The sequence below is a fragment of the Mauremys mutica genome, chromosome 10 (assembly GCF_020497125.1).
Source record: "Mauremys mutica isolate MM-2020 ecotype Southern chromosome 10, ASM2049712v1, whole genome shotgun sequence".
Classification (NCBI taxonomy): Eukaryota; Metazoa; Chordata; order Testudines; family Geoemydidae; genus Mauremys; species Mauremys mutica.
Window position 1 is genome coordinate 52355376 of NC_059081.1, and position 27319 is coordinate 52382694.

Consider the following 27319-nt stretch of genomic DNA (forward strand, 5'->3'; position numbering starts at 1 on the left):
TTTGTTTCTTTTTTTTTATTGTATATTATAAAAAACAAATCAAAGCTGAAACAAAACATTGATCCAGAACAGCTCTCTCTCTTTTTTAAAAAAAGTGTTTTGTGGGAAATTTTATTGGTTTCATTTTAGAAAGAAGCCAAATTTCAGAATCACAGAATTCTCCCTGAAGCAGAAATCAGTTTCTTCACAGCTCTAAGTCCCAGTCCTGCAGAGACTTATACACATACTTAATTTTACTCATTTGAGTAGTTTTAGAAGTCAAGTCTTTGCTAAGGTTACACCAATGGTAAAGTCTCCTCTGGAAGTTGAATTCCCATATGACTGTTTACATTCTGAATCTGTCGCCTTTACAACATGTCCACACCACAAAGGGGCAGATCATACTAGAGCATCTGGTCCATTATCTTTAACATTCTGTTGATGTTCAGAATTTTGTTTCTTGTCTTTTATATACAGCACAGTCATTATGCTACATTGTCTAAGCACCCCACTCAATATGACATACAAACATTTTGGAACAGCAGTTAGTGCCGTTCGAAAAGGAGGCTGGTTGATTTGAGCACACAAATGAAAGTCAATAATATTGTTTACGAGGAAAAAAAAAACCAGGTTCCCATGCTGAGAGAAAGCATTTCCTGTATAAACTGAAATAACAGTTGTGAGCCTCCTGCTGGCAGGCACCATTTTGTGGAGATTGCAACATCTAAAGGACTGTAATTGTGGGAAGCTGGCAAACAGTCTGCGTATGAGTTACCATACTGTGGGTGTCAGGAATGATGTCACACTCCAGCAAAACAACATTCTCCAGCTGGAGGCTCCTAAATGCCAATTTGAATTATGAATTTTATTTTCAAATAGAACTCACAGTTTACACAGGAGAAGATGCATTTTTGTGCCATGATAGATATTCAGAGTGTTGCGCAGAACAAATTGGTTGTACACCTTTGGTTTTTTTAGAAAAATTATTTTATCAAATTAAAGCTTTTTTCTTCATGTTGTACACAGGTATTTGCATTAGCCTTTTATATGCAATTTATTTCAAGCTCTCCCAAGACCAATTCCCTCCACTGAGGACACTGGATGAAATTCTGTGGCCTCTGTGCTGTACAGGAGGTCACACAAAGACTATCTGTCCTTTCTGATCTAACATCTATGAAACTATTGTCCATTGGGACTGTTTAGATTCTTTAACTTTATAAAAGAGTTACTATATTGGATATGAATGATTTTGTCATTTAAACATTAGTTTAATCATATAGTTTATACTTTGCCAGATCATGAGGTCCTTGCTGATCTTTTACTGGTTTTACACAGCCCTTACTCTGGCATTAAGCATTTTTTGATTCGTTAGGTAGAGAGGGTACAGATAGAATAAGAACTGACCAAGCACTTCAGGATTTGGTCTATTATTTTCTGTTTGTACCTGACAGAAGAATATCTTATCTTTCACTGTTCTCACCCTAATCCTTCTCTTACTCCTCTGCTCCTTTCCCCTCCTCCCTCTGTCCCCCACCCCTTGTTGTACTACATTTAATTGAGAACCTGATCCTGCAAGATGTCAATACCCTCAATTTCCACTGCTCTCAGTTCTCATGGAGTTGAATCAGTACCTCACAGGATTGAGCCCTTAGATTATAAGATTCTCTTGGCAGAGAACCAGCTTTTAAAAACATGTCTGAAGTGCCATGTACACCTATCGATGGCACTGCAGAAATAATAAATAAGAGCTTACAAGGTATTATTCTTTCCTGATGCATTTCAGTTACTCATAATTCATCAGAAAGTGTCTGTCTTCAAGTTGCTATTTTAAATGAAATCAATTTCTTCTTGTTAATGTAGGTTTGCGTGACATTGCATATAAAACAGGCTATAGGTATGGAACTTTTTAGACATGTTAGTTAACAGCGCTTTCTAGTTCTTGTATAATTTGAGTGTGCAAGATATTTTTATGATTATTTCCATGGTGTACCCTGGCACTTTTTCCCTTTAAATTACTGAATGAGTGTTTTACACCCACAGGTAATTTGAATCCATTAACTACTATTTTTTTTTAAAAGCGTCCCTTTAAGTGAATACAGAGAAATGCAGTCAAAGATGAGAACCAACCCATTACAAAGTAAACCAAATAGTTGAACAAAATGGAGACTTAACGTTTCAAATCTGCATTACAAAGTGGAGAAATACTTGAATGAAAGAACAGAGATGTATGCAATAATATGCTGTCAAAAATCTCGCCTAGAACTTGCTTCATTTAATTCTTTTATAACACACTGACAGGCATGATGTATCATTTAGTACTTTGAAAGATGCTTCAATAAGGCAGAAAAGTGATAAACAGTTCTTTTGACCCTGGCACCCAGAATAATTATGGTTATCTGCACTATTTAGCCTGAAAAGAATCGGACACTGTTCATGGTCTGTTACTTCAGCTTCGATGTTTGATAATCTATATGTACAAGTCATTGAAGGTCACTCAGCCTTAGAGCACTTCAAATGCACTTAGTTAGCCTTTACTGAATATTAAAGTGCAAGTGCCTCAGTTTTATTGCCACCACTCTTTTGAAAGAGGACTCTCTCAACTGCTGAAGGATGAAAAATCATTTTACTTTATATCTACAGTGGATAAAGATTTGAATAAATCCAGTTGTTCGGCCTGGACTGTAAATATGAAATACCTGCTAGGCTGAAGATTATGTTGGGGGAGCTAGAAGTTGAATTAAATACTTTGATTGATCAAACCAATTTCCCTAGCCCTACTAGACATACTTAAGACTTATTGTGAAACAATTTTATCTTGAAAATAACCAAACTACCACATCTATGATTCTACTCAATATTTAAGGTGGCTACTTGGCGTATTTAAATGAGACTAAAAAAAATCAATTTTTATACATCAATGTTAGTAGTGGATTTCATTATTCATCCTTAATTTTCTTTATGCAATTGTTATAACATTACTAGTTTTCATATCTCAAACCCTTTAAAAAGTAAAGAGCATCAAGAATTATATATTCTAAAAAAAATCAGTATCAAGGTAACAGATCGAAGTGACATATTTCATTTTTACAACTGAACAACAAGATTGCATATGCTTCAGTTTAGCACAAATAAATCTTCCTGCATAAAGAGCGGTATAAAGAACTGTCCGATGGGGATGTGGGCTTTCCCTCAATTTGGTCTAATTTATTTTAAGTGGAAAATTTTCAGGCCCATTATATAGATTCTCTTTATCAAATATCTATATTTATTGGGAGATATGAGACTCACCAAAATACAAAGGTGTGATTCATTTAAACCTCAAGATTTCTTCCAGGGTGGGATTTTCAAGAATGCTCAATCTTGGCTGAAGTCTCCTCCCACTGAAGCTCACAGTGGGAGCTTTATCATTGACTTCAGCTGGAGCAGAGTTAACACACACCAAGTGCTTTTGACAATTCCATTCTGGATGCTTATTAGTGATAGATGATCTTCCAGATAAACAGTAGACTAGAATATCTGTGTGTCTTGGGGAAGGGGTCATGCGTGGAGTTTGGGGAGAGGGTGGGACTCCAAAAGGCCCCAGCAATTCTCCATCCTTCATCACATATTTCACCTATTTCATCCTTTCATCACCATATTTTATCCACTCTCTGGGTCCAACAGACCTGTCCCCTGCCTACACTTCTTTAGCTGATGGCTTGCAAACTTTGCTTCCTTGAGGCAAAGTTACGGCAACCTGTGCTACAATCCAGCCGTGAGATAGTTTGAAGTACCAACAGGATAGTCCTTCCCAGTATTCAGTATTTTGGCACATCAGGTTTCAGTCACTGCTGGAAATCAAGAGTGGAAGGTTTTCTTAAGAGAATTTGAGAAACTTCAGAAAGATTGTGTTTAATTCTCTGAGATGAAAAAGGTTCCATGCTGAAGAGGAGGTTCGTAATTTAGCTGAACAGGTACTGTGATCATTAATACTTATCCAAGTCTTTGGGCATCTCTGCTCCCTCCACATCTCATCTTTGTGCATCCAAATCCATTCAAATCACTATCATCCATTATTACAACTCCCTCTTCCCCAGCCCTTCATTCCTCAACACCCAGTCTGACCACTCCACTACTAAAGTCCTTTGTGCCATAACATTTTTGGTCATAACAACCAAGTGCATCTCAGGAGATGGACTGAATTCAGATCTCACTTGCAGCAGCCTAAATTTTAATTTTAATAACTTCAGTGCAATTCCCCTCTCCCCCCTTTTATAGTGGTGCTTAGAGAGAATAGGATTTGGCAGCATACACATTTTTCCACAGTATCCAAATCAGTTTTCTATTCCTGCCTGTTCATGCTGTACTTACACATAGTCATCTTCTGACAAATTGTAGATATTCTGTCTATAATAGCATAAACCAGAGAACCATTATGATCTAGACCTTCACTGATATACTCCTCACCCACCTACCCACCGCACCCTCGCTGAGTTGGCTGGAATAGTAGTGTGTGTAAATCCAGGTACAATTTTACCCTGTGTGGTAGTTAACCTCAGATGGGAATATAAGAGAATTCTACTTCAGTAATCAGCCATTTTAAGGGAAGAAAAGAACTGCAAGTAATTCACGGAAAACGGTCTATGTTTTTATAAGTGTGACACCATGAATCTTCACATGCAGTTATAACTCATCCAAATACTGCACAGTATTTTACAAGCAAAATATTGTTTTAATACTAAACATCTTTAGCCATGGTTTTAGTTAAATAGCATGAACTAATGGACTAAGGGTCTAAGACCATTTTGCAGGGACCCTGTGGAAAACTTTGGGAAAGAATAAATGAAGACCAAGGGCTTGTCTGCACTCTAACTCCCCATGTGTATGCTGCAGGTGTGAACTAAAAATATCCTAATTCACATTAACATAGTCCTCTTCTAACAGGACTACATTAATTGGAATTAGGAACCTTTTAATTCATGCCTACAGCATCCACATGGGGGAGTTACAGTGCAGCACTTTGGTGCACACTGTTATTGACACCCTAATAGTTCATACTGCAGGTCAATATAGACAAAGCTTAAGAGGAACATTGGGAATGGAGTCAATATAAGTTAATGAAAACTTGGAGCCCAATCAGTAGAGATAAATAGAAACAGAGCCCAATAAAATGTGTGGCACAAGGAAACTCCATTCATAAAAAATAAATAAGCACTAGTGATATAATCAATAGAAGCTACTGTACAAGAATAACCAAGGGACCTGGTACTATAGAGAACTTTATTATTTTCAAATTAGAATTAACTGTGTTCTATAACTTAAATGAAAAACAAATAACCAATATGACTGAGTAAATGGAACAAACCATTGTTAATAAAATATCTAGGTCACATGGCCATCTATCCTACCTGCATAGAGTAGGACTTCTCTGCCTTATCATTAACAAGAAAAAGCTCTTTCTTCTTCTAAAACTGTCCCAAACTAGGCCACCTAAGAACACACTCCTTTGTGTACTGGCTATTTCACTCACTGATGACACAAATCCTAATGTCTCCAGCATGTTCCACACCTCTTCATGTGGTCTTACCTACTGTTAACTCTTTAGAGCAAGCTGGTCAACATTTCCTGGAAGATTTTCCCAGTAAAAAATGGGATTTTGTGAAAAATTATTTCATGGGAAACTGATGAGCTTTTTCCAATAAGAAATTTCAGAATGAAACAAAGATTGTGTTGAATTGAAATGTTTTGGTTTTCAAAATGATAAAACATTTCCAGAATTTCAGATTTATTTTCACTTTCCTCCACCTTTTATTCTAGTTTTGCCATGGAATGCAGCAGAATGATTGGTGTCTAGCTCCAAGCCCCTCCTCCTTCCCTGCCACCCACTTTCCACTTTTTCTTCCCTTTTGCCACTGTAAACTTTTCAAAGTATGCTCAAGTTGGGAAACATTTGAATGGAAAAAAGAGGAAAAGGAAAAAGTAGGGGATAGCCTAAATTACATTTGTTCTGTTATATTTAGTGGGGGCAGGGAGAAACTATAAATAAAGAAAACACATTTTTGAAAATTTCAAAACAATTTTTTGAATGTCATATGAGAAGTTTCAAGTGAAAGTTTTTGCTCAAAATTCCATCCACCGCCACTTTTTGATCAACTCCAGCAACCAGTTTAGGGGAGAAATCCTGGATGCATTGAAATCGACGACTAAGTCTCCCATTGACCAGGGGCCAGGATTGTGCCCTGATTTTTTTTCCCAGGTTGAAATTTTGCTTTATACTGCAACTAATTTTCTGTAACCAACAGTGTGTATATGATATCATTTCTAGAAACAGTGTTGTAATTCTAGTGGTTCAGTTCTGCCCCAATTTGAATAAGATAAGCACAAATTACAATGGTCCTTCTGAATAGAACACTGGGTGAAAACCTAGTATTTATGATGTCAGCATTTTACTCATGACAGCAACTACAGCTGGCTAGACAGTAGTCAGAGAATACTATATAAAGAATTTCACCATTTTAAGTATTCTTTTTCATAAAATACCTTTGATTCAACCTTTTTTTTTTCCTATTCAACCATTACAAACATTGTGCAATGAACTGTAACTTCAGGGACCTCCCTTCAGACTATTTGCAGTTTTACCACTAAATTCATAGGGAGCCTCTATTTGTAGAATGTTGTATATCCACGTTTCATTTATTGTCCGTCACAAACTTCATTCTGACAATCTAGTCCAAAACAATCTTTTTAACCCATTTCTGTATCAGCCATAAGAAACTAGAACTGCAGCTACTATGACAGAAGACTCCCTTGTCTTACTACCTCAACCTGACAGTTTTTTTACCCTGGCTGCTGCAAGACATTAAGGTGTACTCAAAATCATGATCCACTCTTATATATTTTGACAATCGTTAAGAGGTTTCTTGCTCTCTGATGGCAGAGGGTAAAATATTCACTTTGTACCATTTTGCAGTTAAAGCTGCATTATTTTTGGTGTGTTGTATACCACTTCGTTCAACTAAAGACACAATTAACCTATGATTTAGGATTAAGGGACGTTTTGTTAGGAGCTAGGGCTACCATGTGCTGTATCACTCATAAAGTTTGTTTGCTTGGAGTTCCTGAAATATTAGCTACAAACTCTGTCAACAACAATCATGGTTATTGCTAGCATCATAGACATACAAGCCTTTCATTTTACTGAGAGACTTGTCATATACCAGGCAGTGCTGCAATCTTTGCTGCAGGAGATTTCTATTCTGTTGTGTCACACCACCCTGTGTTTTGAAACTGTTAATGAACACGCACAATATCAGATTGCACTATTAGCTTGCAAATTATAATTAGGTTATTTTTATATGAAGAATATGTGCCATCCCTTTTATCTGTTGCAGATTAGGAGACATTATTCTAATTATGACAAGCTAGTCATTGATTTATGGGTTCAGAGTCTCCTGGAATGTGTCACAATGGCATGTGTTGTCCCTGAGCTCTAGAGACAGCCTTTGGCTTATCACAAGTAAAACATATCTGCTTATTGACTATGTAGGAGGATGCTTGTGGGGGTTGTCTATTCTGGTAAGGACATGGAACATGCTGCAATCATGAAATGTGCTCCTGATGATGTCCTAGCTCCCAAAGGGAAATATGGGACTGATTCAAAGCACACAGACATTAATGGGAGTCTTTCCATTGACTGGAGTGTGCTTTGGAACAGACCCTTTGTGAAAAACTGCTGCATAGTTATCCCATTGGCCACATATTCATTGCCTTGAGAACGAGCATGCTAGACATAGCTATGATCTCTAAAATCTTTTGGAAAATAGCTCTATGGATAAGCACCTTACCTCATCCTGTAGAGTGCAGTTACTACCTCAATTTCTCTCTAGCATGTAGCCAATCTACAAAAAAAAAAAAAAAATCACAGAGGAAAATTAAGTTCCACAAAAATAGGAGCACCTTGGGGCTTTCTGCAGCCCAGTCAAAAAAAAAGGGGGAAGGGGACAGGGGAGAAATAAAAGAAGGTAACTTACTTCTCTCCTCTCCCTCCATATAAACAAAACCAATTGTCCGTAAATGTAGACTAATCCATCAAGCACCTGGCTCTTCAACTTGCTGGATCCTGCAGCTTGACAGCCTTCAACTCTTTCACCAGGCCACTCAGAAAGAAATGCTTCCTCTCTTCCTTCAAACAGTGCTAGTGGAAAAACAAGCCTTCTTATAATGGATCACAATTGCCTCCAGCTGGTCCACTTCCTTTCTCTTCCTGATGAAATTAAGCCCTATTAATCTCCAGCTGCATGGGGTTTCTACACTGTACCCCAGGCACTTCATAGTGCAACAGCACTGGCACTTGTTTAGCTTTTCAAATGAAACAATTCCACTTTCTGGTTTACACATAGTCTGACAACCCCTCCTATCCAAAGTGAACCCATGTCATCTACATGATACCCCTCCACTTCAAAATCCACACAACCCCATAGAATGTAGTTTAAGTGATTGGTAATAAGCCAGTAATCGTACCAGACAGTAACCTGAAACTGGGTGACCTCAATATGGCAATGTTTTTTCAATAGTGGCAGACTGAATCTGGTCTGATATTACTAAAGCCCTTCTCAACCCCCCCTCCCCCAAACTAACTTTTATTATGTTCAAACAACAGTTTGGCTAGTTTATTTATGGGCTTTTCCTATGATACTCATCATGGTAGATTCTAACCATCTTACATACATAAATCTATTCTCACAACACCCACATGATTTAGGGAACAGAGCTGAGCGAATGGCTGTAGATTGCAGTTCCTCCTGTTGCAAATTTAAAATATAAGGATCATATTCAACCAGCAAAAAAGCAGTTGAATAATGTTGCAGTCAGCCTCTGCACTTAAGGGCATATTTTCAGCCTGGTCATTGAAATAGCCTTAGTACAAGTATTTGTCTGGCAAGATAAAACATATTGCTAAATATTTTCATTACTGTCTTCCCGCTCTCTTCTGAGAGTACTGAAAACTTAGGATGACATCAATATTTTTATTGTCTTTTGAACACAATCAAATGGTTTGTGATACTATGAAGAAGCTTAGTGCCTCTTGAATTTGTCTCAAGCCTTTTTCCAGTTTAAGAAACCAGACTTCATTTGCATAATTAGTCAAAAGTAGTTTGTGCCTGAAAGCTGTAAAACAATAGAAACAAAGTACATTGTTATTAGTTTCACATTAATGGAGCTATGGAAAATCATCAAACTAACATGAGCAGAAAGAGTGGCCTTGTTTTCCAAAGGTAAGCACACATAGAGACTTCCATCACAGTTGCTAAGATGTCTCAGAAATGTTAACAGTATCAGGCAATTGGTATTTGGCATCCACTGCAGGTGATTTTGGAGACAACCCCATACTCCAACCAGCAGAAGCTGCTCCACTTGTTGTTGGAAGTCTAGTTTCCTCCTTTTTAATCAGCCATGTTTTAAAGTCATTTCATTTTAGCACCTTGAAATATACTTTTTGGAACTTCACTCTGTCACTACTCACCCTAGTGAAAATGGGATAGGATTGCAGAATTTAAAAAATGCACAATACTCTCTGGCATACTGAAATATTTAATTGGTGACTTGGTTTTATATATTCACTATGATTTTTGTAGAACATTCTAGAATGTGTCAGAATGAAGAAAGGGAACAGCTTACCTCTGATCTGTTGATAACACATGAAAACACTTGTTTTGATATTTTGCTTACATAATCCTCTGGATTCCTCTCACCCAAGACTCTGATAATGAAAATACTACAATTAAGATGGCAGCTGAAGGCCCTTTGACCGCACCCACCCCCTTCCCCAGTCATGATGGAATTAAAGTCAGAGGCTTTCAAAAGGACATCCAAAGAATAATGGACTCCATAATATCTGGCCTCATCCTATTCCCTTGTGAAAAGAGCACATGGTACTTGTGTGGGCACTGGGAGGGGGAGGAAAGAAGAGATGGGCTCATTAGAATGGAAGATTCTAGGCACACCCCATGTCTCTCCACAGACAGAGAATCAGAAGTCCTCTTGCACAGAGAGAGAGAAGATGGATCAGTGCCTATCAAAAGAGAAGGAAGGAAACAGCCAGGCAGGCTGCAGAGCAGAAAGAGTGGGAGAAACACAGACAGCTGAGCCTCACCCAGGCTCACCCCTTCATAAGAGTAGGAGACCCTGCTTGCTGGATCATTTCCCAGCCAGGGAACAAAGAAGCCAGAGGCTGATATAGGGGAGATCTTCCCAGCCCAGGCTACCAAGAGCCAGCTGATAGCTGGAGGAAAGAGAGGGACTTAAAGCAGCTGACATCACTGGAGGATTATATCCCCCCTGGACTGATAAGAACAAACTGTGAGTCGCTCCTATAATAATTAGATTAGTTTGAAATGAACAAACCCTCTCAACATTTTGAGTTTCACCCATCACTAACTGCTTTGTTACTTATGACACTTGGGCAGTTGAAACCCGTTCTTGCTGACAGGCAGCTGACAGTGGGGACAACAAGCACAGCAAGGCAGAAAGGCACATGCATTTGTTCAATGGCAGTCGCTCATCTGTGCTGTTATCTCTGGAGACCACAGTGCAGACCTGTAATTTTTTAAACTCAAACAAGTTACGGACGGTCTGCACTTTCCCTGCTTGTTGTGGCAGAAATAATAAGACCTTTACGAATGGGCAATATCTTGAAAAATGTTCTATATATTTCTGGGTTGATTAATCAATACTTAATTATTTAGAAGCTCTAAATGGCTATCTTTGGCTGGCACTCACACAAAATGTGTTATCATCTGTCAATAAAGGCCAGCAAATCAGATCTCCAGTATGAAGCGGGGTATTACAGCTTGGTAAAAGCGCTTACTTCATTTGCTGCACCTCACCATTTCATTTAATCAAAGGTGTTTATGTCACAGTTAATGTGATAAGGGACAGCAGAGGCCTCAACAGCAGGCTATAGACAGCATGGTCTGATAACTATAGCAAACAGACAATAAATGCTGCTTTGCAGAAACCATTTTTGAAAGCACTAATAAAATAATTTTAGGCCTTTGCAGAAATTAGTTAATTGGCTCAAACCTATTTTATTTCAGGAGTAAAATATGGATTCCCATCGTTAATGCATTACAATTTGGTTTATTACAGTTAATTTGCAATAATTTTAAGCTGAAGCACTTCCACAGTTAGATGGCCACTGAGCTTTCTCTAAAAGCAGTTGTATAAAAAAATCAAGGCTTTAGCTCTATTTTGCAAAAGTCCCATGAAAATGTGATTATTTTTGGATATGACAAAAAGGCCTGTTCATCCAAGCTGTGGCAAATGGGGACATCAGTTGGTGGCTTCTCCATGGAGCTGTGAGCATGGGCATGTTGTTAGTAAAGTTCATGATGTCCCTTGACACCTGTCTGTTCAGTGTCTCTAGTGCAAGTCTACCTTCAGTATGTCAGGCTGAAGCCATTTTTTCAGTTCCTCAGAACGTGCTGCTGAGGTTCTGGTTGCACTTTGCCTTATAGCTAGTCCTATATGTACATCCTATCTATGACAGCACAAAGTTGTGAGACCTCCTTTTCAGCCTCCCCCACGCACCGGCCAAAATGATCATCTTACAGTCCAGGAGGAAGAGGAGGCTTGATGGGCAGGTCCTATGTAAATGTGAGGCCTAGTTCCATGCTCTGGTCATTTCACATCTTTGGGCAGAGTTCCTCTCAGCAGTGTCCACTGACTCCTTCCCAGAGCACGGGGTGTTGTCCGGATTCTCTGCTCAATGCCCATCCAGTTTCCTTGTTTTACGACTTTGACCTCATTCCCATTCCTGTTTTCTTATTGGTTGTCCCGTGTGTTTAGTTGATACCTGGCTCTGTTGCCTACCCCCAATTTAGGGGATGGACCTTTCGTTCTGGTGGGCTCAGTCTACCCTTCCAGGATGTGAAATAGATCAATCTGAGGAGAAGCTGGACATTTAGCATCAGATTTTCAACATCCGGGGGAACACAGCTGCATGCATACATTTGTACCTGTTTAATTTATGGATACAAAGAAAAGATGCATATATGCTGGTCAGGTATATGTATATGAGCAATCAGTTGCTTGACTGGTTTCATCCATGCTGAAATACCTGACTTGAATGCACACATTTGGTATTTGAGGCATGCTAGGCACACTCACCATTGTATGCATGTAATTAATTCTGATTTAGGGATGGAAATCAGAAAATATGTACAGTCAGACTTCTTAAAATATGGCTCATGATACCTCTTTCAGAAAATACTTTGGGGATAATAATACCTTCTTTTGTGCTTTGAGATCTATAGATGAAAAGCATTGGTAAGAACTAAGTGTCGTTATTAGTTTTATTACAGTGTTGCCTAGAGGCCTCATATGAGACTGGATTCCCATTGTACAAGGCACTGTATAAACACTTAAGAAGAAATAGCCCTTGTCCTAAGAACATCATCTCCAGGAATGTACCCTACGGAAAGAGATGCCCTTAAATAAAGGATGTGTGAATAAAGTAGACACTCTGGCATTTTTGGTTGTGGCTATTTCAGTTCTGATTCTCTCATGTGTTGTCAGAAATGGCAGAAATTGTGACATCTATAGTAGAGTGGGGAATTGGGAACAACTATTGAGTAAATATTTTAATAACCTTTTTGGTATGATTATAACTGCAGCAGCCTTATTGGATTTGTACATAATACAGAATATATAAAAGGTAACAATGAAAATTTGAGAATACTCTGAATGAAGAAAAATGAAGTTTTCCTTTGGTAGACTTGTACTCTGACAGAAAAACTTTACAGTTCTGTCTGCTCATTAAGATAGACTGTAATAATTAAAAGGATTCACAGGCTTGAATGATAAATTTTAGTAATAAGTGCACTGGGACTTCCTATGACCTTATCAAGTGGGGTTAGCCAGTCATTAATTCAGATAACACAATTTATTATCATAATCTTTTGCTTATGCTATTGTTGGGAAGACCATTTATCCTCATTTGCATATGCAGATTGAGATGCCATCATTTCATTAATTTTAATACTTCATCCCAGCAAGATTAACACTTTGCCTTAAATTTCCAAACAATGTATATTTGTAACTATCCATTAGTGAATTATCCTAATATTAGCAAGGGTGAATTATAATGAATAGAAATTATTAATTTAATTGTGCCATTTATAAACTAGTAACCAATTAATGCATACTACTACTACTACATACATTTCCTCTAACACATTTCTTTTATTCTTCTGACTGCTGAGGTGGATGAAATCATTCCAGTAAGCATATTGTTCTAGAATTCACAGCACTGCATTGTATGGTGGAGAGGAGCAGGAACTATAAAAGGCATTTTAGAGTCCTTGTCTTGCATCTTTAATTAGAGTACTGCATTGGAACATAATTTGTACTGGCCAAGGGATAGTATGAAGGAGCTTCAAAGGTCATCCTTTCCCTTCATTTGGAAGAGTCTTTAAAGGAAGAGAAATAAATGGAGACAAACTGAGAGCATAAAATTAATTGTAAAAGCTTGCTAACCTCTAATAATAGTTTAGTATCTTATAAATTGCAAGCAAAGTATTTAAGATTCATATACTTGCAATGATATATGTAGCGGAAACCATTCATTAATACTGCAAAAATAATGGAATCACAGAACTGGAAGAGCATTTAAACCTGCCTTGTTGTATTACTAGATGGGGTTTAAGACCATATTGATCACATTCATTCACGCTCTGCATTGAACCACTTCATCATCTTGAGTTCTAGTATTGTTATTAACTCAGTTAAGTGCACTTTTCATCTTATGTATGTTGGATATAGGTGGTTGCAGAGGAACAAATCGTATTTTACTGGTAGAACTTAGATGCCAAAGTAGGAATTAAGCACTCAGCAAGAAAATGTAGAGAAGGACCTCCGTACATCAGGACTAGTGTATGTTAACTTACTAAAATGGTTGAATGGAGTCTAAATAGTAGAGTTAAAATTGTTAAGTTATTAGTTACAGGATTATTGCCTAGATTAATATGAAAAGCTAAATTCATCCCTGATGTAGCTCTAATGAAGTTTGCAGAGTCATGCTTGGAAACTTTGCCTTCTGACTGTTTGAAAGAGGACAGCAAGTAATTGAACAGTTTAGAGTTAGTCTAACAGGAGTTTGCTATTGATTTGTATATCAGTTATAATTAAGAAAACATGAAGATCCTATTTTAAATTGAATTATCCCACCAAGAAGGTGTCTGTGGGCTCAATGCTGTCCTCTCATACACCAGTATAGGTCACTTGTAAGTCACTAAAATCAGTAGTTTTATTCTGGATTTACAGTGGTGTAACAGAGCAGAATTTGACCCACTGACTTAACTGGAAATATAGCAGGCACCAATTTGGCCCATGGTGCCAGTCATCTCAATGAATCAATTTAGCAGGACATATAATTGAGGAGTAGGTTTTATGCATAGTATATACACCATGTCTGAAGTCCTTGGAAACCAGAACAAAATTGGGGAAATTTAAGGTGGTAGATTTAGACCAACTTTGTTCTTTGTGACTTATTTAAAACCTATGTTATTTTCCTGCGGGAAATGGTGTTCTAAGTTTGAGTAATTACTACGATGTTCTGACCTACCTTTTTCTGTTATTAGCCATCTGTGAAGTAGTGCAGACTTTTTAATTTTAACTACACTGAATTTTGCTCAAGTTTTCCTAGCTTTACAATTATTTCTTCTGATCTCCGTGTTTCTTTCCAGACCATTTCTCAATCCTGTCAACTCCTCTATCACAAGTTTATCAGAATATGACTCAACTAGTGGAAACAAGGGTTTGTAGAACATTTCTGACTTGGAGACAGGCACTAGCTTCTGTGACCCTAATCTAAGTATGCTCTTGTTATATTTCATTTTCACTTTGACTTCTTTTTATCACACATGTTCATTCTTCATTCTATGTTAGCATTATACCAGCAAATTTGAAATCAGCTGTCATTGTTCTTTCATTTGGAAAAAAAATATCTTTATCACCTAGCAATGATTTGGTCAGCGATCAGCCAATTCATATAGTCTATTCATCTGTAAGGCCCTGGAGGAATATGGGGTGACTAAGTAGGTCTCTGAATATGTCTAAATAGTTATCTGTATTTTTCTGTTCTGGTATAAAATATGTAGACATGAGAAGAGAAATGTGAGTATATGAAATATGTATATTGTGGAAGCACAGATCTGTGTGAGCGATTGTGAATCTGGTATCAGAGGGGTAGCCGTGTTAGTCTGGATCTGTAAAAGCAGCAAAGAGTCCTGTGGCACCTTATAGACTAACAGACGTATTAGAGCATGAGCTTTTGTGGGTGAATACCCACTTTGTTGGATGCATGTAGTGGAAATTTCCAGGGGCAGGTATATATATGCAAGCAAAAAGCAGGCTAGAGATAACGAGGTTAGTTCAGTCAGGGAGGATGAGGCCCTCTTCTAGCAGTTGAGGTGTGAAAACCAAGAGAGGAGAAACTGGTTTTGTAGTTGGCAAGCCATTCACAGTCTTTGTTTAATCTTGAGCTGATGGTGTCAAATTTGCAGATGAACTGAAGCTCAGCGGTTTCTCTTTCAAGTCTGGTCCTGAAGTTTTTTTGCTGCAGGATGGCTACCTTTAGATTTACTATTGTGTGTCCAAAGAGAAACTGCTGAGCTTCAGTTCATCTGTGAATCTGGGTGCATGGAATACAGGCTCACAATGTAGCAATAACAAGAATATTAGAATTATCTTGTGATGCGTATTAGTAGAGCAGCTGTCCATAAAAAAACATTTAAGGCACTACTCTAACAAAGTTTACTTGATCACATGCTATGCTTTATCTATTAGCAGTAGCATTTGAGTAATAATACAACAGACCATACAGCATAGGTACACCTCTACCTCGATATAACGCTGTCATCGGGAGCCAAAAAATCTTACCGCTTTATAGGTGAAACCACGTTATATCAAACTTGATTTGATCCGCTGGAGTGCACAGCCCCGCCCCCCCGGAGCACTGCTTTACCGTTTTATATCTGAATTCGTGTTATAATGGGTGGCGTTATAAAGGGGTAGAGGTGTACTTTAATCATGAGTTTAAATGCTAGGTTTTGGTGAGAGAGAAAGAAGCCTAATGACATTAAACTTCCAAAATAATAGGCTCAAATCAGAAGGCAGAGCTGCTGTCCTCCCTGTGCCCGAGTCACTACTCTTTTCGTTTGCTGGGTAGGAGATTATTTTAAATGGATAAACAAAAGAGTTACTACTAAGATGCTCAATGCCTAGCAAAGTCTTAAATTCTTGCTATCCGAATAATAGCTTTTGCTAATTCAATCATTAGTTCAGTTTTGGAAGACATGAAAAATTAGAAGAGGATAATGCACTCCTGGCATTGTTTAAATAACACCTTTCAGCTTTGCATCCAACACTGATGCTGGAGCACACTGTTCTTAACAAGTGTTTCTATGATGGACAATGAGAAGAGTCAGTATCCAGAAGTCTCACCGTTAAAGAGTAAAACAGCAGTGTAACGAAAGTTTTGCCAGGACTGTCTCCATGCCTTTTCTCTTGGTCCGGACTCATTTGCTTAAAGGGAACAAAGAGGGGGGAGAAAGAATGTATTGAAAAAGCTGTACATGACCAAGAATCACAGACAGTGAGTTAGTTAAATTATGAACAGTTTATGTTGTTGTTCTGGAGTTATGATGTTCTGCATTGCTTTTGTTTATACTTTATTTTTTTAAATTAGGCAACATGCCTGAAATGAAGGAATATTTCAGTAAAGGCAAAAAGATCCTTCACAACAGTCGGACAACATAGCCCCAGGTTCTGAGAACTCCATGGGACATTACCTTCAACAGAATTGGAGCACTTCAGAGTTTTGAGGCATTCTGAATACAGACCAATGGGTAAGATTATAAGTTGTAGGCAATAGGACACAACAGGAACAATGGGATATCATCATCTTGGGTGCATTTTAGTAAAGCTCAGCTTTGTCCTCCTTTGTCCAGGAGGAAAGATACGAACCAGTTTGAGCCTTACTCCTTTTCTTAAATCAAACTTCCCTCTCCTAATTTCTTCCTCCTCCCACAATTCCTTCTGCCTTTAACAGGCCTCCCCTCTACATTTGCTGTTATTCTCATCCTGCTGTCTGAGGCTTTCAGTGTGTTTACTGTGCTCTGGTTATGTATATTATTTAACTCTCACAAGATACAGCATTGTATTTTCTTGGGTCGGAAGCATTATAGGGCACTTGCAGTGGTGGTAAGATAAAGCATATACTCCAGTGGAACACTTTATATATAATGCTGTTACAAGTTACACCTATTTCAGGTTAGCTAGTGCCACACTCTCTCTCTCTCTTTCTCTCTCTGAAATCTTGGCCCCATTAAAGTCAATGTTTTTTTTTTGCCATTAACTTCAAGGGGGCAAAACTTTCACCCAGAATGTCAGGCATTTTGAAATACATTAGGCTTATATCATGATAACACGTTCTGTGATAGTGTCTGGTAATGTAATGCCATGCCATGATTATTATTTAATACTATATACCAATATAGTATAAACCAAAGCTAAACAGTAACTTGCAGTACACATATGGAGAGGTAAAGTAATATAGTGACTGAGGTGTCATAGACAATTCTAGTTAAAAATAGGGGTGAGTTGTACATTGGGGTTAGTTGTATATTTAAGCACATATCCTGCCCAGCTTGTTCAGACTGTTCTAAACTGACTGCCATGTGTGTGACATTAGAGAATTCTGTCACTTGAACATGGGGCTTGGAGGTTCAGCCATAATTATGTAAGTCATTTTAATGTACCAGTGTTTTAAACTTTTCAAGAATGGCTTGTTTGTTTGTGGTTTTTTTAAAATTGCTTATGCATCTGGTTTGGGGTTTTAATTAAAGAGGTGCTAATCCATCTGCAAAGAATTTGGGTGCTGATAAACTTCAGGTGTTAATTGCTTGTGTGAATGCTTCCCATTTACACTCCTTGAATTTGGTGAAACGAATATAGGAGGAAGTACACAATATCCAGTTGCCTTTGCAAACTGCGCACACACACAAAATTGTGTTAGTTACCTTTCACCAAGGTCTCATTGCCTTTCTTGTCATTTTCTCTGCCCGTGTTGGGAGCCCATCTCTGAAACGTATTCTATGTCACGGTGTATTTATTATGCATTTTTTATTCAGCAAAATACCCCTATGAGAAGCTTCACTTTATTTTTGTGAGTGTCTTTTTGGATGAATGTAAACATCAAACCACACACACACGCAAACAGAAAACACTTGAATGCCAGCCACTGAAGTGAAAAAGTGCAAATTGGCAATCAGAGCAGAGGAACAAGGAGTATGGAGGCGTTTCAGTCCACTTTTGGCTTGTGTTGTTTGCCAGAATTTGGGACATTGAATCCAATTGGATGAGAAATCCATCAGAGGAGACAGGTATATTCTTGGTGTAATCTCATTCATTGTTCATGAAAAATGCACACAAAGTCCTGTTTCCCTGAACACAGTAGAAACAAACAACAGCATTTTCCTTGTTCAGGCATCCTCAAGCATACTACTCTGTGCTCAAGGAGCTCTCTCTCTTTGCTTCCTTTCAGGGCATGCTCACAACTCCTTTTGCTGGCTTGCCCCTCCTTTTACAATGCCTGCAAAAATATCCTAGGCCCCATGCATTTGCAACCAGGGAAGACGGTTAAACCACCTGGCTTAGCTTTGGCCTGTCATGCAACTTATTCCCTGTCATGGTCACCCCCGTTGTCTATAGTTGTTTTCACTATATAGAGGGGATCGATAGGTCCTTCTATTGAACCTAGAAGACAGTGCTTGGTGCACCAATTAGCTTTAATAAATTATGTAATTGTCTTTGGATACAACACATATACCCGGATGTCAGCCATACAACTTTCAGGATAACAGCCTATTTAAAACAAAAGGTACATCTACATGTAAATTAATTCAGAATCTTCTATGGGACATGATAGCATGTGTGAAGGGACACACCCTCACTCAGTAGAGAGGAAATTAATGAGCTCTTCTGGGCTCATTCTGCACTGACCAGATGTATCTGTAAGTCTTGCTCTGCCTGGAGGGTGGAAGCTTAAAAAGGCGAAATACTGGCACAGGAAGAGATGGGGAACAGGAAGAGGACTGCTGACCATAAATCAGCCAAGAGAGAGACAGTCTCCGGTCTCATTGCCCTAAAACAGCATGGACCAGTTCTAAAACAAAGTGCTCCAAGGGGAGGGGCTGGATATAGACCCTAATTAAAGACACTACCCGCTGATAAGCCAAGCCCCAAAAGACTGCCTAAGAGACAGATCACCTTTGCTTTATTTTACTCTGATTCCCCCTTCTCTCTCAAGGGAAAGAGAGAAAAAGGACCTCTTTTTAGCTCATCTATCTCTACGGTCAGCAGTCTCTGAGGTACAGCAGCCTTCTTCCTGTTCACCACCCGTTCCTGAAGACGGTCACAGGCCTCACTCTCCTAAAAGTGGATGGGCCAGCTATAAAGCATGGTGCTTCAAGAAGATGGGCTGGAGGTAGGCCCTAATTAGAGACACTATAATAGCTGGCAAGCCAAGCCCCAAAGGGGGTGATCCTAAAGGACTGCCTAGAAACAGACAATCTTTGCTGTTCTTTTATTCTGATTCCCCTCTCTCTCCACGGAAAGAGAGAGAAAAGTTTCCCCCATCCCCCGTGCTACAACCAGGGGAATGACATTATACATAACTTGTAATGGAGTCTGTTGGGGACTCAGCAGAGTCCCAACCCCCACATTATGTAGAAAAATTACAAGAAGGGACATTGACTTTGTGCAGCGGAGTGTGTGTCGTTTTGAAAATAGTGCAACTGAGTGGAATTGAGTGCAGAATTTTTAACTAAATAAAATAATTACAATTACAGATGCTTTTATTAAATTAAAAAGAATTCCAGTGGGCAACCAGCATGAAAGATTCTACTCATTTGTGAAATGGAAATTCATTTGAATTAATAGCAACATTTCAAACTGGTCAAACTTAAGGGTGCTCATTACATTATTAATTAATGAAAACTATTATTTTGTTCTCAATACCCAATGTCCATTTCTCAATTTTACATTTGAATCGGTGAGAAGGATCCAGCCTTCTCTTTAGTTCTCTTAATCTTTTGAAAGAGTTGCAAATTCCATTACCTTGTTCTCAAAAGCATACACAGTCATTTTACTGTACTGTTCTACTTCATGGTCTTGAGGGATTTTTCCCTTTCCAGTGATGAACCTTCTTTACTGTGTATGAGAACAAAAATACTTTGGTTCACCCTCCTGACATTGTTTTGCTTTGTAAGATGGTGTATTGCTACATTCCCTCGTCCTTGTACCATGGCCCAATACCCAAGAGTCTGATCCTTAGAGCGAGGCCTGGTCTACACAATACAGATTTCTGCCAGCACAGCTATGTTGGTCAGGGCTCTGAAGAGGCAGGATTCCTGATCAATCCAGCTGTGCTGGCAGAGCCTCTGGTGCAGATGTGGTTATACTAGGAAAATTGTCTTTTTACCAGTATAACTTGTTTCCCTCACAGGGGGGCTGTTTTACTATGCAGAGTTCCCACTATAGCTGTGTCCACACTAAGAGCACTTAGCAAATATACTACACTGGTATTCCTATGTCTCTAAAGTGGCCCTAGAACTGTTACATAGTAAATGATTAAATTCCTTTCCATTTTTTATTCTTTGCAATTATTGTTCTTAGAATGGTTTCCAAAGGTTACATGCTAGACATACAGATTTAAAGGTTAAAACCAAAGTTTTGTTGGTTCATATCTGGGAGAACCCAGTAATAAGTTGTACGGGAGAGGTCATCATTTCCTTAATAAATTCCACATAATCCCTAACCTGGACCCAGCCATCACATCACTGGGACCCTGGCACCTTCCCTTTATATAAGGTGAACGGTGGCTATAAAAAGCGGGGTTGGATGCCCACTGTATCTGATGTAGGAGCCATGAACACTCATTACTCATCGGGTAGCTTTTTGTCAAATAATTTTCCAATCTATTTTATACACTAACTGTATCCCTTCCATACCAAGTACCTGCACTGGACATCTGTCATGAGTTTTCCTTACCAAGCTGCAATATTACAAGCTAGCCCCACCCCCACTCCCATCCCAGGACCATGAGGAAGGCAACCCCCACCCCTACCCCAGCTAACGTGGCAGTGAGGGTAAAATTCCTTCCCAGCACCCCAAGGAAAAGAACAACTAGCATAAGGCGCACAGTAGGAGAGACCCCAGTCCTTTTGCCAAATTCAAGGCTGATACCAGTAAAAGAGAGCCTTCCTGGGACTACGTACCCCACTCTTCTGGGTAGTAGGAAAGCAGTACAGTGACCTTCTCTTGATCAGGCTCCAAATGGTTCCTGCCCATCCCTTTTACTCTCCCCGCTTCCCACCCTTTGTAAGGGAGCCCTTAAAGGGGCAGCACTACTCTTTTTTTCCAGCAAGACAGACAAAGGCCTGCCACCCCCTACACGTACATTGCAGTGGGCATATTCTATGAGCAAAATATATATGTGGGATTCACCACTTCTTCAACTCTGCCGACAGACAAATCTCCCCATACTCTACTAGAAGACGTTCACTGCTATCTGCTTTATGGCCTGAAGAACAATTCAGGTTCAGAGAAATATTTTCAAAAGCTGTTATTTTTTCCATACGATGTTAGTGTTGCCAGGAGGCAAAGTAAAGAAGAACAAAGTTTGCTGTAGGAATGTAGGAGTATGAAAGTAAAGTCACGTAGCATTTTGGTAACTGTGATCTTAGCTCAAGAACAATATGTTTTCACATTTTCTCCTAAACATGAGAAGGAGAGCAAATGCATTTGTCATTGGGGTTAATTTGAGTGTCTTGGAAAGTATTATTATTTGTATTGTCGTGGTACCTAAGAGCCCAATCATGGACCAGGACACCATTGTGTGGGCACTATAGAAATACAGGACAATATGATGGTGTCTGTCTCCAAGAGCTTACAATCTAAGTAATGCAGCAATAGCTATTCATAGAGTATATTTTAAAATGTAGTGATTTTTCTATAAGCTCTGATTTGCCACCACAACATGTGTTGAGTAATGCCTTGCTCCATGAACAAGGGAACTGCACATGCTGTCAAGTACTGTTCCACATGACTAGGGGTGGCAGAATTGGGTCTACAGTTACCAAGGAAATTCCTAGAGAATTTTCTGTAATGTAGAGAACAAGAGTGGCCAAACATGCCAACAAAAAACTAGATGCAGAATCAGGATATCTGAAATTCAATTTACTTTTTTCAGAAGAAGCTTGAAGTTATATAGCCAGCAAGCAGAATGAGGCTCAGATGGAGGATAAGATTGCTCTTTTTAAGAGCAGATACACGTTTCTATGAAAAAATGTTGTTAATCAAATGTACCATTTTTGCTATAAGCACTGTGTGATATATTCATGCATATAACAACTTTATAGTGTCTTACTTGCTATTGTACAAGCTGGTGCAGTATATTCTCTGGTCTTACAGTATCTGACTATTTCCTCCACCACTTAGCTTTAAAATGTTTGTCAGATTCATTGTTTAATAAGAGTGACTATTAATAAAGCAGGTATTGCATCAGAAGTGTATGTTACTGGTGTATCAGTTCCTCAGTGGAGGACAGATTTACTTGGGATGCACTCTAGTGTACTACCCAGCAATGTACACTTCTTACCTGAAGGAATTCAACTCAGGAAAGTTTACAAACAATTGCAGTCTCTTTGTTAACACCTCAAGCTTATGTGTTTGATTTGGTGAATTGCCAGATAAAAATGACATGGAGTGAAATACAATATATTACAGAAAACAAGTACAGCTTTTAGGTTGAAAAAAATGGCCTTATTCTGAACTCACTATATACAGTATAATACCGTTGATTTCAGTAGAGCTAGTCTTCATTTACTTTTGTGTAAGAGAGATAAACATCCAGGTTTCAGTGATCTATGCTGTGGCATTTAGGGGAGCTTGCAGAAGCCCACATCACAGGGAGGGGCAAATCAGTACACCGCTCAGGCAGGTACAATGTCCTTGGGCTGCCCATCTCGTTTTGGGGTGTGCAATCTGCTCCATCCTTAAAATGGAACAGATTGCTTCCTTCGTATGCTAGTCCCATTCCAGAGAACAATCATAGGACTTGTCTACACTACAAAGTTTTGTCAACAAATTTCTGCTGTTTTGCCAACAAAATAAAACCACCTCAATGAGAGGCATAAAGCTTTTTGCGGCAAAGTTGAAGTGACAAAGTGACAGTGTAGACACTGCTGTTTGTTTTGTCCACATAACTGGCTTCCACAAGTATCCCACAATGCCTGCCATGACCCTTTTTCTCACTGTTTTGATCTTTGCTGCCCTGGAGGCATGAGCCCCCCATCCCCTTTCAAAGCTCCAGGAAGTATTTGACAGCTGAGCTTGCTGCTCCATTTAGCAGGTAGACTGCTGCTGCAGGGAGCAGGGGTGGGGTGGGACTGCTGTGCTGCTCAGCCGGGAGAGCTCACAGAGCTGCTGAGGATGCTGCTCTTGGCAGCTGAGGAGGCTGTGGGAGAACTCCAGAGGAAATCACAGACCCATAGGCAGGCAGGCCGGCAAAGCGGGCTGCTTCCAGAGAGACTGTTGTGTGGAGCAGAGCTGGGGGCTGATATGGGGCGGGGTGTCCCCCTCTCCCTGCCTCAGGCTAGGTCAGTCAACCTGCTGTCTCCCCCGCCCTAGACACACCACTCTCCTCTGCCTCCTCCCCACACATTTCAGTTGAAAAAGCAGCTGCCAATCTACTAGGATGCCCCTGGAAGGATGGGATTGAGAAACCTGTATCATGTGACGCTGTACTTGCCCCATGAGGAATTGCAAACCGTGCCCCAAACACCCTGTGGCTAGTTGTACAGCGGAATAGCTACCACAGTGCACTGCTCTCTGTGTCAGTACAAGAGCTGTTAGTGTGGATGCACTCTGCGGACACCAGGAGCATCGTGTGGACATGCAACCAGTTTTAATTAAAGTGGCATAACTTTTGCCAACAAAACTTGGCCCCTGTGGGACCCCACTAGATATGTCCTCCCAGTCTGATAGCAAACTATAGAGAACTACTCTCAGAGTACAGTCTTTCAACTAGTTGGGCACCCACCTTGTAGTAACTTCATCTAGACCACATTTCCCTAGTTTACTTATGACAATGTCATACAGGACTGTGTCAAAAGCCTTATTGAAATCGAGATACCATGTCTATTGCTTCCCTGCTATCCACTATGTCAGTACCCTGTCTAAGAAGGAAATTAGGTTGGGTTAATGTGTTTTTTTTTAAAAACAAATCCATGCTGACTATTCTTTATAACCCTATTATTCTCTAGTTGCCTACAAATTGGTTGTTTATTAATTTGTTCCAGTATCTTTCCAGGTAGCGGAGTTAAGGTGACTGGTCTTTAATTCCCTGTGTTTTCTTTGCTCCCCCTTTTAAACTTAGGTATTATGTTTGCCCTTTTCCAGTCCTCTGGAAACTCACCTGTCCTCCATAAATTCTTGATAACTGCTAATCGTTCAAAGATTGCTTCAGCTAATTCCTTAAGTACTCTAAGATAAATATCAGACCCCAATGACTTGAATACATCTAACTTATCTAAATATTTTTTAAACAGTTCTTTCCCTATTTTGGCTTGCATTCCGTCCCCCTTATTAATATTAATTGTGTTGAGTATCTGGTCACTGTTAAACCTTCTTAGTGAAGATTGAAGCAAAATAGGCATTAAATACCCCAAGCTTCTTGATGTCATCTGTTATTAGCTCCCTTTCCTCACTAAGAGGAGAACTTACACTTTCCTTCAGCTTTGTCTAGCTTCTGGTGTGTTTAAAAACAAAAACAAAAAACAAAACAAAGCAAAACAAACTCTTATTACCTTTTACGCATTAGCCTTTCAGATTTTGTCCCTACATGCTTGGGCTATCCTTTTGTGCTCCTTCTCAGCAATTAGTCCATGTTTCCAACTTTTGTAGGATTTCTTTTTGATTTTCAGGTCATTAAAGAGCTCCTGATGGAGCCCAATTGTCCTCTTCCTATTTTTTTGCATCAAAATAATTGGCAGTTGTGCATTTAATATTGCCTCCTTGAGAAACTGACAGCTCTCCTGAACTACTTTCTCTCTTAGCTTTTTGTCCCAGTACCAGTTCTCTGAATTTGTTAAAGCCTGCTTTTTTGAAGTCCGTTGTCATTATTTTGTTGATCTCACTTCTTCCTTTCTGTAAGGTCATGAAATTTATCATTTCCTGATCACTTTCACCCAAATTGCCATTCAGTCCTTCAGAGTCACTACCAATTCCTCTCTACAGTCAAAATGAAGTCTAAAATTGCTGTCGCCCTGGTTATTTCCTCAATTTTCTGAATCAAAAAGTTGTTTCCAGTACATTCTAAAACTTATTGGACATTTTGCGTTTTGCTGTATTACTTTTCCAAAGGATGTCTGGGAGGCTAATACCATTAAATCCAGGTCTTGTGTTTTGGATATTTGTGTTTTTTTTTCTAGAAATGCCTCATCCACCTTCTCTTCCTGATGTGGTGGTCTACAGTAGATCTCTACCATGATGTCACCCCTATTTTTCTCTCCTTTTCTCTTTACCAGAGAATTTTAACTTGTCTGCCTCTCATCTTCTTCTGGATCTCAGAACAAGTACATATATTCTTGATATACAATGCAGCACCTCCACCCTTTCCCCTTGCCTATGCTTTGTGAAGAAGCTATACCTCTCTCTACCAATCTTCCAGTCATGAGATTTATACCACCTAGTCTCTGTGATGCTGACTAAGTCACAATTTAGCTCTTGTACTAACATGTCCAGGTCTTCCTGCTTATTCCTCATACCGCTTGCATTTGTGTATAGATGTCTATAATGTTGAGTAGATGCCCCTCACTGATTTTATTTTTGTTGCTCCTATGACCCCTATTATAAATTTTCATGACCCCTCCAACATCTAGCTCTCTGTTAAGATCACTTTTTTATGCCTACCTGTGGGATTTTGTATTCTGACCCCTTTGAACCTAGTTCAAAGGCCTTCTCATTAGGTTGGTGAATCAGTGCATGAAGATGTTCTTCCCCTTCTTGGGCAGGTGGTCATCTTTTCCCCACAGAGCTTCTTCCTGGAACATCACCCCATGGTTGAGAAAGCCAGAGCCCTCCCATTGACACCGTCTGCAAAGCCATACATTCATGTCCAAGATGCACATTTCCCTGCCTTGGCCCTTACTCTCAACCTGGAGGATGGTCAAGAACACAACCTACATCCCTGACACTGCAGAGGGGCGGGCAAGAACATAGCTCTGCCTCTTCCCCCACCCCCTTTCCAGTGTCCTAGTCAACAATGGAAGCAAAAAGTACCTTCATCCTTTACAGCAAGAAGAACAGACAGTTATCATGCAGCCTCCCAAGGGAGATAGGTACTTCATCACCCATCTGGCCAGGGGTGAGAGTAGGCAAGCAGAGGCTGCTCAGTCTAGTTCTGTGTTTTCATGCAAAAATGGAACTGTTTCATTTCCCCTCTTTATTTCTATTTATTTTTTCAGCACATCCTCCTTTTAAACCTTGTATAAAAGTTTTTCTTCTGAGCTATGGGAATTGTTTTTTGAAACTGGGCTCTGCTAAAGTCCACCTGATCTAGTCCTGTGACAGCATGGGTTCTTTATCATGAGCCAGTTGTTTTAATAAGTCTGCGGATTATTGTTGCTTGGATTATTGATCACTGGGTTCTGTCTTGTTTGCAGAAATGAGTAATTATACTAAAGCACAGTACAAGGAAAATTTTGAAATCAAAAAAGCAAATGGCAGAGAGAAAGCTGGCCAAAGTGGGCCATCAGTTAAATGTGGTTGTTCTGGCAAAACAAAGCTGTGTACTCTTAATTTAGTTGGTGTCCTTGAAATTTCTTTCCTAGGGTCTTTGACTTGAGCAATAAGTACAGGTTTCTCCTGTGGCAGGTTTTATTTTGTTGTTTCTTTTTGTTTCCCATCAAGCACAGATGGATTTGCTGTGATACGATTCACATGATCACACAATACAATTATTAGAGGTATGGCTGATAAATTAATTATTATAATCACAGCCATAAAACATAGTGATTACAGTAGTTTGGGGAATATATTAATCACCCATTGCCACTTACAGATTTAAAGTGTTTCATGATCCACTTGGATGTCTTAGAGGGGAAAACAGATTGACACCACATTAACAGTTGATTAACTACAGTATCCTCCAACAGCTGGAATGATAGTTTATGGGGAAGAAGTGATCCCCATGTCCAATTCTTAAAGTTGGGATTTACAAATAAACTGACATTAAGTT

At 39.3% G+C, this 27319-nt stretch overlaps 1 long non-coding RNA gene across 1 annotated transcript in view; it reads right to left on the bottom strand.

The window, feature by feature from the left end:
- LOC123378854 overlaps positions 1-27319 on the bottom strand; it is a 122283-nt gene that overhangs the window by 35891 nt on the left and 59073 nt on the right. The window contains exons 2-3 of the long non-coding RNA XR_006582765.1: positions 7989-8152; positions 7803-7856 (exon numbers count right to left, since the gene is read on the bottom strand). This is a non-coding gene — a long non-coding RNA (uncharacterized LOC123378854). The remainder of the gene's footprint in view (positions 1-7802; positions 7857-7988; positions 8153-27319) is intronic.